Source organism: Narcine bancroftii, chromosome 4, assembly GCF_036971445.1.
Source record: "Narcine bancroftii isolate sNarBan1 chromosome 4, sNarBan1.hap1, whole genome shotgun sequence".
In the NCBI taxonomy this organism is placed as follows: domain Eukaryota; kingdom Metazoa; phylum Chordata; class Chondrichthyes; order Torpediniformes; family Narcinidae; genus Narcine; species Narcine bancroftii.
The window spans coordinates 227,604,167-227,622,705 of NC_091472.1; the positions used below are offsets into that span (position 1 = coordinate 227,604,167).

The 18,539-nt window shown below is 39.1% G+C and overlaps 1 protein-coding gene across 13 annotated transcripts in view; it reads left to right on the forward strand.

The window, feature by feature from the left end:
- LOC138761675 (double-stranded RNA-specific editase 1-like) overlaps positions 1-18,539 on the forward strand; it is a 400,374-nt gene that overhangs the window by 17,468 nt on the left and 364,367 nt on the right. The window lies entirely within an intron of this gene.

The window sequence follows — 18,539 nt, forward strand, 5'->3', positions numbered from 1 at the left end:
AAGATGAATGCTGGTCAAGTTCAAGTTTATTGTCACATGCACCAAGGTTCAGTGAGAAAGTTTATTATACAAGCAGTCCATCTGGTTATCCTATTCATAGCACAGTGTGAAGCACAGTACAGGAGTGCAGAGTTAGAGAGAGGTAAGTTAGTACAAAGCAAAGGCAGTATAATTTTTATCAGTGGGAGATTGATACACAAGTCTGAAAACAGCAGAAAATAAATTGCCCTAACATCAAGCAGTGTGCAGTCTCACACTCGTGAATCTTCTTCTGATAGGAGCAAGATAAGGAGAGTGTGGCTGGGGTGGGATGAGTCTTTTAATAGGAGTAAAACACAAAGTGTGCAGATACTGTAATCGAAGTAAAAGCACAATGCTTGAGAAACTCAGCAGGTCAAACAATGTACTTTATGTAGCAAAGGTAAAGATACATAACTTGAGCCCTTCATTGAAGTATGAGCAAAATGTAGGAAGGTATCAGAGCAAAATGGTAGTGGGGGTGGGCAGTGGGAGCACAGTCCCACAGGCAGGAGGTAGTGGGTTGATAAGGAGGGAAGGGTACACCAGGACAAGAGAAAGGGGGACGGCTCTGTGAATGGAGAGGGAAAGGGTGGAGAGCTGGAGGAAAGAAGACACAGATGGGGAAGAGAGGGTGAAAGGGGAGTAGGGTGACAGAAAATGGAGAAATTGATGTAATGGCATCCATTTGTAGAGTGCCCAGGTGGAAAATTAGGTGTTGCTCTTTCAATATGTTGGCTACTTTTCCTAGGCAACGGGAATTAGAGATGGAGTTGATGGAGAGTTGGAGAGGGATGAGGTTTTTATGATGATTTGAGCTGTGATCATAACTCTGCAATTTCTTGTGGTCTTGGGTGAAGCAGTTCCGATACCATGCAGTAATGCACCTTACAGGATGCTTTCAGTGCTGCATCTGTGGAAGTTGTGAAGGAATGCTGATGACATGTTGAATTTCCTTGGGCTTCTGAGGAAGTCCAGATGCTGGTAGATGGACCAGGGCTGGTCATTGGGGATCTTATTAAAAATAAAGATATCTAGACTAAAATGCTTAGTAGCTTGGAGATGCATGAAACACGGTACAATGGTGAATGATTCAAAAATAAAGGAGCTGGATATTCAGGGAGCAGAGGAACATCATGTACATATGGTCTGGACCACTTTCATCATTTCCAATCATCTGAGCATGACCTCCAACCTCAATGTTTCCCAACTCTGCACTCCCTATTTCTACCTCCTACTCAAGATCACAAACTCAATTGTCCCAGCAGACGCATCATTTCTGCGTGCTCCTGCCCTAGCAAACTGGTATTTTCTACCTCGACTCTGTTTTGTCTCCCAGTCCAGTTCTTCCCCACCAACATCTGGGATACTTCTCACATTCTCCATTACTTCGTCGACTTCCAGTTCCCTGAACTTGACTGGCTCATCTTTACCATGGATATCCAATCACTATACACCTCCACCCCTTCATACCGAAGGCCACAAAGCCCTTTGCTTCTCTCTTGACAACAGACTCAACCAGTATCCCTCCAGCTGGCAGAACTTGTCCTCACCCAAAATCTCCTTTGACTCATTCCACTTTCTTCAAGTCAAAGGAATAGCCATAGGTACCCACTTGGGTACCTATGCCTGTCTTTTTGTTGGGCACTTGGTGAAATCCATACTCCAAGCCTACACTGCAAGACTCCTCAACTCTTCCTCTACTACATCAGTGACAACTTTGGTGCTGCCTCCATCTCCATTGCATCTGCTCCCAGGATGAGGTCTTCCATACCAGATCATGAGAGATGTCCTCATTATTTAAACAATGTGGCTTCCCTTCTGCTGCCATGATCTCAGCCCTCACCTGCATATTCTCTGTTAACTGCACAACTGCCCTGGCCATCTCTGCCCCACAAGGGATTTCCCTTGTCCACGCCTACCACCCACCAGCCTCTGCATCTAACGTACAACATTATAGCACAGTACAGGCTCTCAATGTTGTGCCAGGCTATATATTCCTACCAAAAAAAAACGAAAGCCTTCCAACTTTGTAACCCTCTATTTTTCTTTTATCGATGTTCCTGTCTCAGTCTCTTAAATGCCCCTTGTGTCTCAGCCTCCACCACCACCACCCCTAGCAAGGTATTCCAGGCACCCACAACTCCATGTATTTAAATTAAAAAAAACCATGTTCCTTATGTCTCCCCAAAACTTTTCTCCCTTCACTTTTGTATAGCTGTCCTCTGATGTTTGCTACTTCCGCCCTGGGAAAAGGTCCTGACTATCTACTTTCTCTGTGAGTCAGAATCTTGTAGATCTCTAAGTCACCTCTAATCCTTCTTTTCTCCAAAGAGAAAAGTCCCTACTCTGCTAACCTTGTCTCTCAAGACATTTGCCAGATCAGGCCACATCTAAGTAAGTCTTCTCTTCACCCTCCAAAGCTTCCATATCCTTCCTATAATGAGGTGACCAGAACTGAACACAATATTCTAAGTGTGGTCTTGCCAGAGGTTTGTTGAGTTGCAATGTGAACTCTCGACTCTTGAACTCAGTCCCCTGACAAATGAAGCCCAGCATCTTCAGGCCTTCTAAACTATCCTATCAACCTGTGCAGAAACCATGAGAGAGAGTGGGATCTTGAAGTTCAAATCCATAAGTTATTCCACACTGTTAAATAACAGACCATTAATCCTGTACTCAGCCCTCAGGTTTGACCTTCCAAAATGCATCACTTCATGCTTGGCTGGATTGAATTCCATCTCCCGCTTTCTGCCCAAATCTGCATCCTGTCTCTATCCTTTTGTAACCTACGACAACCTGCAACATTATCTACAGCTCCTCAATCTTCATTTTATCAGCAAATTTACTGACCCCACTTACTGTTCCTTCATTTAGGCCATTTATAAAAATCACAAAGAATAGGAATCCCAGAATGGATCCCCACGGAACCCCAGTAAGTTCCACAGAACCTCTGGGAAGAATGCTTTTCGTCCACAACTACTCTCTGCTTTATACAGGCAAGCCAATTCTGAATTCACACAGCCAAGGTTCCATGATTCCATGCTTGATGACTTTCTTGTAATACTTTATTTATCATTTTAAATATATTTAACAATCACATCAAATACAAACATCAAGCGAACCCTTGTTCATGTGAAAGAACAAAGAAAAATAAACAAAAAAATCTCATTGTCAGTGTGTACAGTAAAACATATAGAGACACAATAATACTACAGTGTTTAAAATCTTTACAGAGGTCTACTGGGTAGCCAGAAGCGATTGTAACCCAATATTGGCACCAGTGAGGTACTTATATGCTTTAAATAAGGCTGTCAGATTTTTAGAAAGGTGTTATATCCCTTCTTGTGATTGTATGTGACCGTTTCAAGTGGGATGCAGCTATTCATCTCCGAAGACCACCTAGCCATGAGTAGGTGGGAGTTGGACTTCCATGCAAGTGCTGTGCACTTCCTGGCCATACATAGGGGAATTTTTGTGAATTTAATTTGAGAATTAGTTAGTGATCATGGTCAAGTACCCCAGAGGACAAAACTCTGGGTCTATTGGGAAGGTGACTACTGTGATCTTGGTTTGGGTATCACAGAGGTCAGACCAGAAGGGCCTCCTCACCTTTGTGCAAAGCCAGATAGAATGCACATAACTGATAATTCAGGTTTATAATTGGTGAAATTTCTGTGGCATGGGGTACAGTTGATGGATAAAGTTATAATGGACCAATCCATACCTGGCATTGATAGTAGCTAACAAGCATCCCTGACGCAGATTTGACTAGAGTTGTTCGTCAATTGTTGTGTCAAATTCTGACTCCCATCTCACCCTATACTTGTGCAAACCTGGCTTTGGGCTCTTACTCATCAATAATAAAAAAAAATACATTCTAGAAATAAACTTGCATACATTTTCTTCATGGAGTTGTTTCTCCTTTTGAGTCCCAGTAGTTATTTCAGGCCTCAAATTAGCCCCAAGGACAGATTATAACTGAAGGTAACAAAAAAGGAATTATTGGATGTCCTATTTCATCAGCTGTTCAAATGACAAGAAAAGTCCTTTTTCACAACAATCTTCCAGATGTTGTATCCTCTTATGATACCAGGTTTCCAAAATTTTTTTGTTCAAAGTCATGGGTATAAGTTCATTCTGTCTTAACGGTGTCCCCTGTGACAATCCTCTTTTCAGTCCAGAGCCTCCACAGGTGTTACACCAAGTGTTTTTAAAATGATTGTCTTTCTGGCTATAATTCTGAAATTCCATTTATACATGAAATCATTATACACCTATTTTAGAGAGTGCAATCCAATTTGTACCCAAGAGAGGGTATTGATCCTCTCAAAAAAAGAAATGAATCTCATTTGGGCTGTCAAATAATACTTTTTTGTAACAAGGCAACATGACGCCTCCTAACCTATAACCTTTCCATGGATATTACAGTTACCTTACAGTTCCAAATAAATAGCCCAACATGCTTATTAAGGGGTTTAAAAAAAGGTTTGAGGTAGTGGAATGGATAAGGACTGGAAAAGGTACTGCAATCTTGGCAATATATTCATCTTTACACAGTTGACCCTGCCAGTTAGTATGATGGGAAAATTCCTTGATGACTTTCTGAACAAGTCTCTCATGGGAGATCTTATCAAATGTTTTACTAAAATCCATACACACCATATTTACCACCCTACCTTCATTACCTTTTGTTATCTCCACAAAAAAACTCAGGCTTGTGAGGCATGACTTTCCCTTCACAAAGACATGCTTGCTATTCCTGAGAAGACTGCACTGTAAATACTTATAAATCCTACCCTTAAGAATCCTCTATAATAGTTTGCACACCACTGATGCAAGGTTCACAGGTCTATAATTTCCAGGGTTTTCCCTGTTTCCTTTCCTTAAACAATTGGACCACATGGTCATTCCCCTGTGGTGAAGGAGGATGCAAAGATCATTGCCAAAGCCCCAGCCAGTTCAATCTTCCCTTCCCACAGCAACTTGGGGCAAATCTCAACTGGTCCTGGGGATTTATCAACAATATTTTGAGGGTTCGGTGCAGACTGGGGGATTGTTTTATTGGGCACCTTAGCTCTGACTGCCGTAATAGTGTGGATCTCTGAGTGGCCACCCATTTTAACTCCCTGTCCCATTCCTTTGCTAATATGTCTGCCCATGATGTCTTGCAATGCTAGACTGATACCACCTGGAAATTAGAGGAACAACCCCTCATATTCTTTCTGGGCACTCTCCAACCAGATGGCATGAACATCAACTTCTCTGGTTTCCTTTAGACCCCCTCCCCACCCCCATCTTTACACAACCAACCAATTTTCCCCTGCAACCGCTGCAACCGTGTCTGCCTGTCCCGCATCGGACTTGTCAGCCACAAACGAGCCTGCAGCTGACGTGGACTTTTTACCCCCTCCATAAATCTTCGTCCGCGAAGCCAAGCCAAAGAAAAGAAAGAAATATCCACTAGCTTTGTCATTCTCTCGCTTCCTTATTACCTCTGTATCCTTTTACAGAGCCAAAATCAATTCTCACCTTTCCTCTCCCCTGTTCTCTTAACCTTACACATTTTTTTCTATTGGTTTGCACTCTTCCTTCCCCTCCCCCCCACATTCTTCCCTCTTTTCCCCTAGCCTTTGAATACGGATGCATATCTCTTTGTTGATGCTTTAGGAAAGGCTCAGAGCTGTAATGGGCACGACAAAACTGCTGTTTTCCTGTGTTTTTACTATTTTCATAATAGCTTTGCGCATTCTTTGGTCATACTATTTCCAAGATTGATTGAAATTTAAATACAGTAGCAATATTAAAACTGATTGGGTATTTCAGCTTCTCAAGCTTGTACAGATTATGGTTCGCATGTTGAGTTTTATTGACAGAGCTGATGATAAATTTTTAAAATCTGGATCTTGTAAGCTCTGAATATCTGCAGGCCTTTGGAGGAGAATGTTTTGGATTTCTCTTTATATGGTATAAAATGCTTCTTGACAACTCCCTTCCCTCCCACCGCCCCCACAAAACAGCATAGCTTTTGCGTGGATAATTGTGTCTGTGCTATTGATTTGTTTTAGCTCTTCAGAGTAAGTAGTTTTTTCTTTGGCTTCTCTATTTTTTAATTTTAAAAAATCCGATCACTCTCCAATCTTTTTTGCTTAAGGGAATAGTGGTCTGGTTTATGAGATCTGTTCACGTCAAAATTCCAAGCTAGGATTGGTATCAATTTTTTGAATCTGCATTGTTGTTGCCTCCCATGAGGCTAATATATCTTCACTGAGGTGTGGTGGTCAAAACTGAACACAATACCTCCAGATAGGGCTGAGCCAACAGTCTCTAAAAACTGATTAAGATCTGTAAACTTCTCTGTAGTTTCAAACTTCTTTCTTTTCTTTCTTTCTTTGGCTTGGCTTCGCGGACGAAGATTTATGGAGGGGGTAAAAAGTCCACGTCAGCTGCAGGCTCGTTTGTGGCTGACCAGTCCGATGCGGGACAGGCAGACACGATTGCAGCGGTTGCAAGGGAAAATTGGTTGGTTGGGGTTGGGTGTTGGGTTTTTCCTCCTTTGCCTTTTGTCAGTGAGGTGGGCTCTGCGGTCTTCTTCAAAGGAGGCTGCTGCCCGCCAAACTGTGAGGCGCCAAGATGCACGGTTTGAGGCGTTATCAGCCCACTGGCGGTGGTCAATGTGGCAGGCACCAAGAGATTTCTTTAGGCAGTCCTTGTACCTTTTCTTTGGTGCACCTCTGTCACGGTGGCCAGTGGAGAGCTCGCCATATAATACGATCTTGGGAAGGCGATGGTCCTCCATTCTGGAGACGTGACCCATCCAGCGCAGCTGGATCTTCAGCAGCGTGGACTCGATGCTGTCGACCTCTGCCATCTCGAGTACCTCGACGTTAGGGGTGTGAGCGCTCCAATGGATGTTGAGGATGGAGCGGAGACAACGCTGGTGGAAGCGTTCTAGGAGCCGTAGGTGGTGCCGGTAGAGGACCCATGATTCGGAGCCGAACAGGAGTGTGGGTATGACAACGGCTCTGTATACGCTTATCTTTGTGAGGTTTTTCAGTTGGTTGTTTTTCCAGACTCTTTTGTGTAGTCTTCCAAAGGCGTTATTTGCCTTGGCGAGTCTGTTGTCTATCTCATTGTCGATCCTTGCATCTGATGAAATGGTGCAGCCGAGATAGGTAAACTGGTTGACCGTTTTGAGTTTTGTGTGCCCGATGGAGATGTGGGGGGGCTGGTAGTCATGGTGGGGAGCTGGCTGATGGAGGACCTCAGTTTTCTTCAGGCTGACTTCCAGGCCAAACATTTTGGCAGTTTCCGCAAAGCAGGATACAGCAATGAGCTCTCTGAACCCTTCTCCATTAACAATGGCGTGAAGCAAGGCTGTGTTCTCGCACCAACCCTCTTTTCAATCTTCTTCAGCATGATGCTGAACCAAGCCATGAAAGACCCCAACAATGAAGACGCTGTTTACATCCGGTACCGCACGGATGGCAGTCTCTTCAATCTGAGGCGCCTGCAAGCTCACACCAAGACACAAGAGAAACTTGTCCGTGAACTACTCTTTGCAGATGATGCCGCTTTAGTTGCCCATTCAGAGCCAGCTCTTCAGCGCTTGACGTCCAGTTTCAAACTACAATCTGCAATACTACCATCCTTGTTAGTTTGTTCAGAAACTTTGAACCCAGGTCCATATTATCCATAAATCAGGCAAAACTGAACATCATTTGTCACTTCCTGCCAATTGGAGAACACATCTTTTACTTTTTCCTGTCTTCCATCAGTTTTCACCATTCAAAGGAATGTATTTAATTCCTTGAACTTAATCTTCACAAATTCCAAATATTAGGTTGAAAAATAGTCTTCAGGAAATTTGTGAGAATAAGTTTGTCTTTTTCTTGATTAATCTTTTTAGTGACCAAGGAAAAGTTTAGCTCAATCAAAAGTTTATTTTAATATTTTAAACTTGCTCTCTGATTTAGTTCTGTGCTGTAACTTGGTTGTTAATAAGACCTAATTTCATATTGATAAGCCTGTAGTTTATCTCCATCTTTTTAAAGAATGCAGGATTGTCAGCAAATTTCCATTGGAAAGATTATGTTTTTAAAAATTCCAATTTGATTTACCTGCATGGAAATGTTTTTGCAGAGGCCAATGTATTGAATTATTTAAAATTAGTAGTGATTGTGTGTTCTCCTTGGTGTATTAATCCTGTGTCTATCATTATTTCATAGGTGTTTCAATTTAAAAATAAGAATTGGTTTGTAATGATGTTGCTGAGACAGTTGGGAACAGATGACAGGACCTTTGTTTGCACAACTTCTCTCTCCTCACTTCTTGGGAGATATTTAGTTGCTGCCAAACATTTGCAGTTCAGTTTACAGTTGGACATTCTGGTTTAGTTTTTGTATTTTGCCATCTTTCATCAATACTAAGCCTTTTTTTTTTAGCTCATCCAAAATTTTACTGTTGTAACATGTCCAGTTTCTTAAATACCACTTCTTGCATTTGTATTGATTTTAATTTCCCACCTTCACATTATTTCAAATGTACTGCGAATACACAATGTGTTCTTTTCATTTTTTATTCTCAAGATCTTTTTTCCTGAATCTTTTCAATATCCTTGAACTGAAACAATTATAGTTTTGCACCTGTTATTTTGATTTGTGGTAAAAGCTGCATGCCCAATGGCACAACTTGCACCCTTTTTAAACGAGAGCATGCCTTAACTTCTCTAGTAACTCAGTTTAAAAAAAAAGCAAGTATTAAAACCGTTGGCCCAAATGCATTGCATCAATGGCTGCTTCTCTTGCTATTGACTAACAAGTGCTTCGACTTGCACTGATAGGTGAATTACTGGTAATAAATTATTATTTTATAAAATCTTTCACAGAACAATAAATGTACCTGTGTTTTCTCTTGAGAGCATTTGCTGTAATTTCACTTTGACCTAATTTCTTTTGCTGAATGCACACATTTTAAATTAAGCTTTTATGTTGGTAACTGAAAGCCTGACACTGATGAAACTATTCTTGTGCAAGAGCTTTTTAGTAGGAATGTAATGTGAACTGCTTTTGAAGTTGATAAATCAAAGGACAACAGATGAGTGCACTGCTGTTGAAAGCTTTTGATGGGTCATCTGAATTTCTCAGACTAATTTGAATCTGGTTGTTCTGGCTGTTGATATCATTCCTTTCAGTCTTTTAAAATTTATTACTGCATGGTAAATTCTACTCCTTTATGAAACTTGTGGCGACAGTCTAATGTCTGAGCCATTAAACTTTTTTCGATCTTGTATGATTGAAAGATTTTAACTACATTGTGATTTTGGCTGTGAAGAATGGAAATCAGAAGTGCAAAGAAAAAAAGCTTTTTCTCTGTACCTTGGTTCTTTTGCCACTGCTCTCTTGGTTAGGAACAGCAGGGCAGGTACAAACTAAAGAAGGAAATGTCTGATTTTAAAATGTTGTAAATTAAAGAGATAACAAAAACTTCTCAAAGCATTTGTGAGGAAATTGGAGTGGCGGAAAGGTGATTTGTAGGAGTGGTTTATTTTGGCATGTATTTTTTATACTTTTAAGATATGTTGCTGCGTTTTGGTTCACAGGCACTGTTTTTAATTACAATGGCAGAACATTTAATTGAAGGATGTTCTTTTCCCTTACTATTCTTGTTTAATTGCATCCATGTTTTCATTTGTGCTTGCTGAGATTGCATCCTTCAGAATCTACTTAATTTGTAACTAATATCAATGTTTTCCCACTCATTAAATAATTGAGAACATCCTGAAAAGTCCCAAATTTAAACAATCATTTTGTGCATTCTGTATTTCTTTTGCAAATTGCCTTCTATTATTTAGCATATTAACAATTTTTAAAATATTTTGAGCACTTAATGTCCAAATGTATGTTTTTGGAACTCTCATATTGTTGTACAAAATTGAACATTTGGTATAATGACTCCAAGTCTGTAAATTTTTTGCTAGTTTTCTTTCCTTGATAAATAACTGGATGCTATTAATGGGATGGAAATATTCTGTGTTCATTGTCAAAATAATTTCTTGTCATTTTTTTGAATTACTCCAATCTGGCAGACAGCAATATTTTTTCACTTCAGTATATTGTTTAATCTGGAGAGAACACTCCTTTCTTTTGATTGTTCTGTGGGGACTGAGTTAATGAATGTATCCAATCTGAGATCTGCAGACACAGGAGACGACATGAGAGTTTATTGTTGTACACATAAATAAAATATCCAGATTGTGGCGGCATGCCACTAGGCAGGCGAACCGGCCCCACTTGTAATCCACGCGGCGGGGCAGCCGGCAAAAATGGCGCCATCGGGGGTTTCCCCTTCTTCTCAGCATTGGCAGTGCAGTTCTCAGCCGGGTCCAGGCTGGGAGTATAAATCCAGCCCGGCAGCCAGCAATAAACCAGTTTTCTGCTCACTGTGCTCAACCCGTCTGGTTGTGTGCTCTTTCAGTAGCAGTGTAGCTGCTGCTACAAGATCATATTTTTGAACTAAGTGGATCAAACTAATCAGTCTAGTCACATTATCTACTGATTTTCTGTACTTAATAAATCTTGTTTGATTTCTATGAATCAATCTTGGTAAGACATTTTCCAATCTATTCGCTAATAATTTTGCTAAAATTTTGTAATCCACATATAACAGAGATGAGCCGATAAGATGATGTTATTAATGGATCTTTACCTTTTTTTGGAATTACTGTTATAGTAGTTTTAAAAGAATCTGGTAAAACTGTGGTAATATCTTCATAAAAACTGGATCAATACATCTTTAAATTCCTTATAGAATTCAGAAGTAAAGCCATAATCTCCTGGAGACTTATTATTCTGTAATAAAGTTACTATTTTTGCAACTTCTGCAACTGAGAATGGTGTTCCTAAAATCTTCTGTTCCTCCTGATCCAGTTGAGGTAAATTAAATAGATCTAGAAATTGATAATTTCTAGCTTCATTATTCTTACGTTCTGATTTATATACTTTAGTGTAAGATTGTTTTAAAGAGTCACTAATGTCTTGAGAATTAGACGAAACAGAATTTTTATCAAGTCGAATAGCTGTAATCATTCTAGATTCTCGATCCCTTTTCAATTGCCAAGCCAGGATCTTATTTGCTTATTCTCCCAATTCATAATATCATTGTTTACTATTTAAAAGCAACTTTTCTATTCTAGATGGCTGTAAAGTATTATATTGTAACTTCTGATTCAATAAAATCTTCTTCCCATCTTCTGATGGACACTTATGTAATTCTTTCTCCAAGATTAGAATCTCTTTTCCCAAATTATCAACTTGGATCATGTGTTTTTAATTTTTCAGGAAAAACTCATTATTTGACCACGAGTATAACCCTTGGGAGTGTCCGAAAGAACAAATTTATTATCCACTGAACTATCATTAAATATTAAAAACTGTTTTTGATCTGTTATAAATTGACAAAGTTTTCATTTTAACCATAATGGATAAATATTGGGTAGAATTTGGTAAGATAAGAGGGTTACACACATTTTAAAACAGATCTTATTTGAAAAACTGAAGAATTCATATTCACGAACATTGCAAAAACTATGGAGAATGCTATGCACATTTTACAAGTAGGTGCTAATTGAAATGATGTCATGAAATGAATAGACCATGATCTGGAGGAGACAAACTAGCTGTTTAAAAGTACCTACAGTGTGCTCACAGAAAGATCACTCCTGGATTTTGTTTATCTAAGACAACAGATGGGAGCAGAAAGATAACTCCTGTTGTTTGCTGAAGAAGGTGAGGTTTTTTGCAAGTGAGAGAGTCACATGGGCTTTCTGGCATTTGGAGAGAGAGAGAAGGAGGAGGGAGGAGGCGGGCTGAACAGTGCAAGCCAAGAAGCTTGTTGGAACTGAAACAAACTCCAGAATGGTGGATGGCTGGAAGTGCTATCTGTATTTCTCTTGGAATAAGAGGAACAGAATGGAATTCTGTGATAGCCTGAAAGAAAGGGGTTACCATCTGGAGAACCCTGATGTGGCAAGTTTTATCACCAAGACATTGAGGTGACTGATGGTGGTACCTCAGTTATGGAAATTCTGGAACAACAAATCTCTCTCTGCAAACCCTACAAGAACCTTCCTGAGCGGTAAACATTTACCTTTCGAGCCCCAAAGCCTGGCGATCTTTATACATGTTAAATTCTGTGCACAGTATAAGAATTGCCTGCAACCAGAGAACTTGGAAAAAGGAGAAGTGACATTGAACTATGAAACAAAGAACTTAAATTTACACACACATCATACATTTGCGCTTAGAATTAGAAGGGGGTTAATTTGGGTTAGTTAAGTATAGAGATAAGTTAAAGTTTGATTTTGTTTTCATGTTTAAATATAATTAAAAACAACTTTTGTTTAAGTAACTATTTGTCTTGGTGAATGTCTATTGCTGCTGGGTTTTGGGCTCGTAACATAATAGCATGTTAGTAAATCTCCATCGATAAGCTATTGCCCTTTTATCCTCTAAATTTAGCTGTTTAAAAGTACCTACAGTGTGATCTGAAATAAGCCTAAGTGTATATTGGATTTGCTGTACTCTACTATGTAGTTTAGTTGACATTAAGAACATATCTATCCTAGAATATGAGTCATGACGATTAGAGTAAAATGAATAATCTCTTTCTTCCATAGGATATTTCTTTTTCCAGTCATCTATCAAATTAAAATCCTTCATTAATTACAGCGTTAACTTTGCCACTTTTGAGTGGGTCTAAACAAAAGTTAACATCTCCCCTCCCCCACTAAAATATTATCATTTGCCTCACCCAATTGAAGAAAAGTATTTTATATAAAAACTTACGATCATCAAAGTTAGGGGGGTAGATATTTATCAGTGTCCATTTTTTGAGAACATTTGAAAATTAATAAACACAAACCTACCAAATGAATCTAGAATGACTTTTTTAAAATCAAAATAGGTATTTTTTTATTTATCAGAATAGCAACTCCTCTAGCCTTGGGATTAAAATGTGAAGATACAACTGTACCTACCCAATCCCTCTTTAGTTTCTGGTGTTCTTCAGTCAGATGGGGTTCATGTATAAAAGCTATATCTACTTAAAAATTTTTTTAAGGTTTGTTAAAACTCGCTTTCTTTTTATAGGGTGATGGAGCCCATTCACATTGAAACTAATAAATTTTAAATTACTATCCATTATTATCTTCTAAACTATTCCACAAAAGGACCTTTCATAATCAATTGTCAATTTCTGACTTCTCACCAAACCCATAATCCTAAATTTAAATTGAATTTCATTCACATTTATTGTGAATAAATATAGTAGGTAGAAAAGAAAAGAAAGAATAGACAAAAGACCCCCCAAAAGCACTGTCAAATATTGTCTTGACATTGCTACCCTCTCTATTGTCCGAGATATGAAACAAAAACATATTAACGCCGGTGACTCAGTAGCAACCAGTTTCCCCATCACTCTAGCTACCCCAGGAAATTAAATCCATCTATAAAAGAAAATCAAACTAACCATCAATAACTAACCCCACAATATAACTTTCAGTTCAAGTATCATTCTTGCCAATTTCTTCTTGACGTAAAGCTGGTAATTTTCCACAAATTCTCATGCATGATCTGGATTCCAGAAAATCTGACTTTATTGACCTTGTAAAAAAATATCTTCAAAGTAGCTGGATAACATAATGTAAAAGTATAACCTTTCTTCCACAGAATGTTCTTAATTGGATTAAAACTTTTTACGTTTTTTTCAATAATTCCAAACCATTATCAGAATAGACGAGATTTTACTGCCTTCTATTTCTAATGGGACTTTTCTCTCTTTGGCTTGTTTTGCCGCTAACTCCAAAACTTTTTCACGTACTTGATGTTGAAGAAATTTCACTATTATTGGTCTTGGATTCTGTTCAGAGGGGGGGTTTTGGATCAAAAAGCTTGATGGGCACATTCAATCTCGATACCATCTTTAAAATGTTCAATCCCAAAAATTTGAGGGATTCATCCCTTCATAAACTTAATCACATCTTCCCCCTCCTTATTTTCTTTAATATTGATAATCTTGACATTGTGTCTGTGGCTATAATTTTCCAGAGAGTTCACTTTTGCAAGTATTTCTTCATTTTTCTCTTCAACATGCTCAAATGCTTCTGATCTTGAAAATGTTGGTCTCCTTTCCAGTACTTTAACTCTTTCATCTACTGCATTATATTGTATTTGAACTTTTTTTAATCATTCTGGTCAGCACACTTTATCTATTTTCCCATCCATTTTGGTTTCTACTTTAACCTCAGACCATTTAATATCTTTCCTTACCAATTTAAATTCTTCCATTATAATAGTTAAAGGATCTTTAATAGCTGTAGCTGATAAAAGTTTCAACCAAACCTCTTCCTCTTCCAACAGCTCTTCCAGATTTACCTGTTCTTCTTCTCCCTGTATAATATCCTCTTCCAATTCTTCTTGCCTTTCTTCTTCCTCTTCTTCCATATATCCTTCAGTTTCCTTAATAATTTGTAACTTGATGTTCTCCCTGTTGATGCCGGGTCCTGTCTCACCCAATTTTTTTTTTATGTGTGAGCCAGGGCTCACTTCTGCCGATGTTCACGTATGTGCGTTCATGTCATTCTTCTACCAGATCGTCCAGGCATCCATGCTGTTGCAGGGATGCCACAGCCCACTGTGTGTGAGATCGGGAGCTAATTTTGAACGAAGAGCCAGGCCTTCTCCAGCCCCCGATCTCGTCTGCAAGGTAGGCCCTTTTTCTTCCAGTTGTAATTCTTTTTCATCTTCGCTCTTCTCTTCTACTTCTCTGTCCTTTTTGAGTGGCATTTTTTCCAAATTCAAGGGTAGTTCCCTCCTTTATTATTACCATTATTATTAAAGTAAATACTTTGATTTTCGGATCCTTTTAAAACTTTTTCTCAGAGGAGTCCTATTTCCCTGTCCTGGCTTTACATCATCATGTGACATCCAGCTATAGCCAGATCATATTTCATATTTATTGTCAGAGTACATATATAACATCACATACAACCCTGAGATTCCTTTTTCTGCAGGCAAGGCAGAATTATCACTTATTGGTAGTGTTTAACAAAAATGTACACATGTATACAAAGAAATGTAAAAACACTGTAATACAGAGAGGGGGAAAAATCAATAATGTGTATAAATATGTCCTTAAATGAGTCACTAATTGAGTTTGCAGTTGGAAGGATAGTAGCTGTTCCTGAACCTCGTGGTGTGCGTCTTGTGGCACATCTACCTCTTTCTTGATGACAGCAGCGAGAACAGAGCATGTGCTGGGTGGTTTGGCAGCATTCCCGATAGATGTTCCTCGATGGTGGGTAGGGTTTTTCCTGTGATGTCCTGGGCTGTGTCTACTACCATTTACAGGGCTTTACACTTGGGCGTATTGATGTCCAGATACAAGACTGTGATGCAGCTGGTCAGCACACTTTCCACCACACATCTTTAGAAATTTGCCAGGATTTCCAATGTCATACCAAACGTCTGCCAACTTCTGAGGAAGTAGAGGAGCTGACGTGCATCCTTCACGATGCCAGGAAAGATCCTCCGAGATGCTGACTCCTAAGAACGTAAATTTGCTTACTGTCTCCACCTCTGATTTCCCCCAATGATCACTGGATTGTACACTTCTGGTTTTCCCTTCCTGAAGTCAACAATCAGCTACTTGGTTTTGATGACTTTGAGTGCGAAGTGGTTGTTGGTGTACCATTCAGCCAGGTTTTCAATCCCCCTCCTGTACGCTGACATCACCCTTTTATATACAACCCACTACTGTGGTATCATCAACAAATTTATAAATGGTGCACTGAGTCACATAGTCAAAGGTGTAAAGTGAGTAGAGCAGCGGGCTAAGAAAGCAACCCTGTGGTGATTGACATTGTGTAACCAGGTGTAAGTACATTAGCTACAAAAGAACAAATTAAATTACTGTAATATAAGCAGGTACATAAGATAAATGAATGACAATAGGATTACCAATTAAATGATCACAATTTGGCAAGATTGGAAAATGACACAGGATAAAGTGCTCTTTGTGCAGGTTGGATAACCATGTGCTCCTTCTGCTGTTTGTGCTTGAGCTTCATGCATTCCCAACCACAGGACTAAATTTTCGGATTTGCCTTGAATGTTTCTCAGTTAATCATTGAGAATATTTCAGTTTCTCAGAAGCTTTGAAGGTGTCCTTGCAATGTTTTCAACTGTCCTCTTAATAATTACTGTCTGTGACAGAGTACAGATTAGGGTGCATGTTTTGAAAATCTGGTTTCAAACATATGGCCAATGCCACCTGTTCATTGTGGCAGGTGGAACATGATCAGAGTCTAGATTTTTAATATGGTGACATTGATTGTTTTACACTGCCCTCAATTTCTTGAGGCAGCAGTTTTGGTACTTGTGGAGTCTGTTGATTTCCCTGCTGTAAGCTGTCTATACTTGATGCATATCAAAGGGGTGGGAGGAGACAAACCAATGCAGTTTAATAAACTGAGCCTAGAACTTGATTGGAGAATTTTGAGTATTAATTTCTGTAGGTGGTGAAATGCAGTGATAGGTCGTATGTCACGATGGTGAATTTCATTTGTCTGACCATGCTTGCGAGATGGCTCCTGAAATACTAAGGCCTTGTTGCTGGCAGGTGTGTCCTTGGCCAGGATCATGGATGGGAAAAGCTGGCAAAGGATCCTTGTTTCATAGCTCTTGTAAGACCCAATTTCTGCTATGCAATGGTACAAGAATCAAGATTTACTGCTCATTTTTCTTGTGAAACATACTTGAACCATTGGCAGATCATAACTCAGCGACTTAAATTCTGATCTTGATTCTAGAGTGGAAAAATGTGAGCGAGATTTAACACTTTCAAGTTCATCTTGTAGATTAAACCCATTTTTGGAAATCAGGTGAAATATTGCATTGAAGAAAAGAAGGTTATTGCTTGCTTTATCCCAGATCTGTACTGGAATTACATTGATGAAATTTTTGGGGTTTCAGACCATCATGAATTAGATTTTAAAATAGCAATAAATTTTGGGGTTCAGCACCATTATCCAGCATGAATGACAAGAGTTGAAGACTTTTCTTGCTGTCCAAGACTGTAAACAATAATTAATACTGCTTCCTGTACTTTCATAGTAATTTTTCATTGATAAAGATCTCGTCTTTTACGCTATTGATGGTCCAAATTTGCATTGATTTATCTGTGTTTGCCTTCTGGGATCAGCTTGTCAAAAGCTGGGAGTAAGTGCTTGAAGAAGATTAGAACCTAGAACATAAACAGTACAGAACAAGACAAGCCCTTTGGTGAACACGATGTCCAAATCAAACTGAAACTCTGCTGCTTGTTCTCCATAGATATTCCAAAATCCCCTTTATATTTATGTTTCTGGAAGCATCTTAAATGCTACTATTATATCTGCTTCACTACTCCTGACATCATTCCAGGGAGCCACCACTCTGGATAAAGAAATTGCTCCATATATCATCCTGTAACTTCCTTCCTGTTACTTTGAATGCATGTCCTCGAGTCAATGACACTTTTACCCTGGGGAAAAGATTTTGACTCTCCACCCCATCAATGCCTGTCATGAGTTTATAAACTTCTATCAGATTGCCTCTTTGCCTTCTGTGCTTTAGAGATTCTTGATACTTTTACCGGTGGTAGAAATTAGGAACTTGCCTCTGAATTACAACATTCATGTGTCTTCTTTCTTGGGAAAGCTGATATGGTATCTCTGAGATCCCCTGTCATGATTTTTTTTTTCTTTCCTGAAGTGTCTGCCCAATTTCTTAAGTAATTCTGTTACCATTCTGTCAACACAGGATTTAGAAGCAAGCTCATGGCTAATTTCATTCCATAGTGAATTTTTCCAGAATTTTATTCATATTTTGATTTCTCTTAATGCTTTGAAATCTTCTATCCTCTGAAAGAACTGTTAGACTTATCGCTCACTATCAAACTGTACTCTTCTCTCCTTAGTTGTATGAGATGCCCTTCCTGCTTCTCCTCCATCAAGCCCTTTGAGAATTTTCCAAGTTTTGATGAAATCTCACTCTTCTGAACTCCAAAGAATACATTTGCAGTCTAGTTAATCTTTTGACATGTTGCAAACCCACTAGTCTTTGAACCAATCTAGTAATTGTTCACTGAATTCTTCAATGACAAGCATATCCTTTATTGGATAAAGAATCAAAACTCTGGATTATACCTCACGCGCAGTGTCAGTAACTGTAGTAAGATTTCTCCCTCTCATAATGAAAGATAACACACATTTGCTCTCCTAATTATCTGCAATAGCTGGATGTTGTCATTAGTGACTTGTGTCCAGGTCCCTTTCATCATCAATGCTACCTGATCTCAAATGGGAACAGTATTCTTTTAGTTGCAATTAACCATATAACCATATAACCACTTACAGCACAGAACAGGCCAGTTCGGCCCTACGAGTCCATGCCATAACAAATCCCCACCCTCCTAGTCCCACT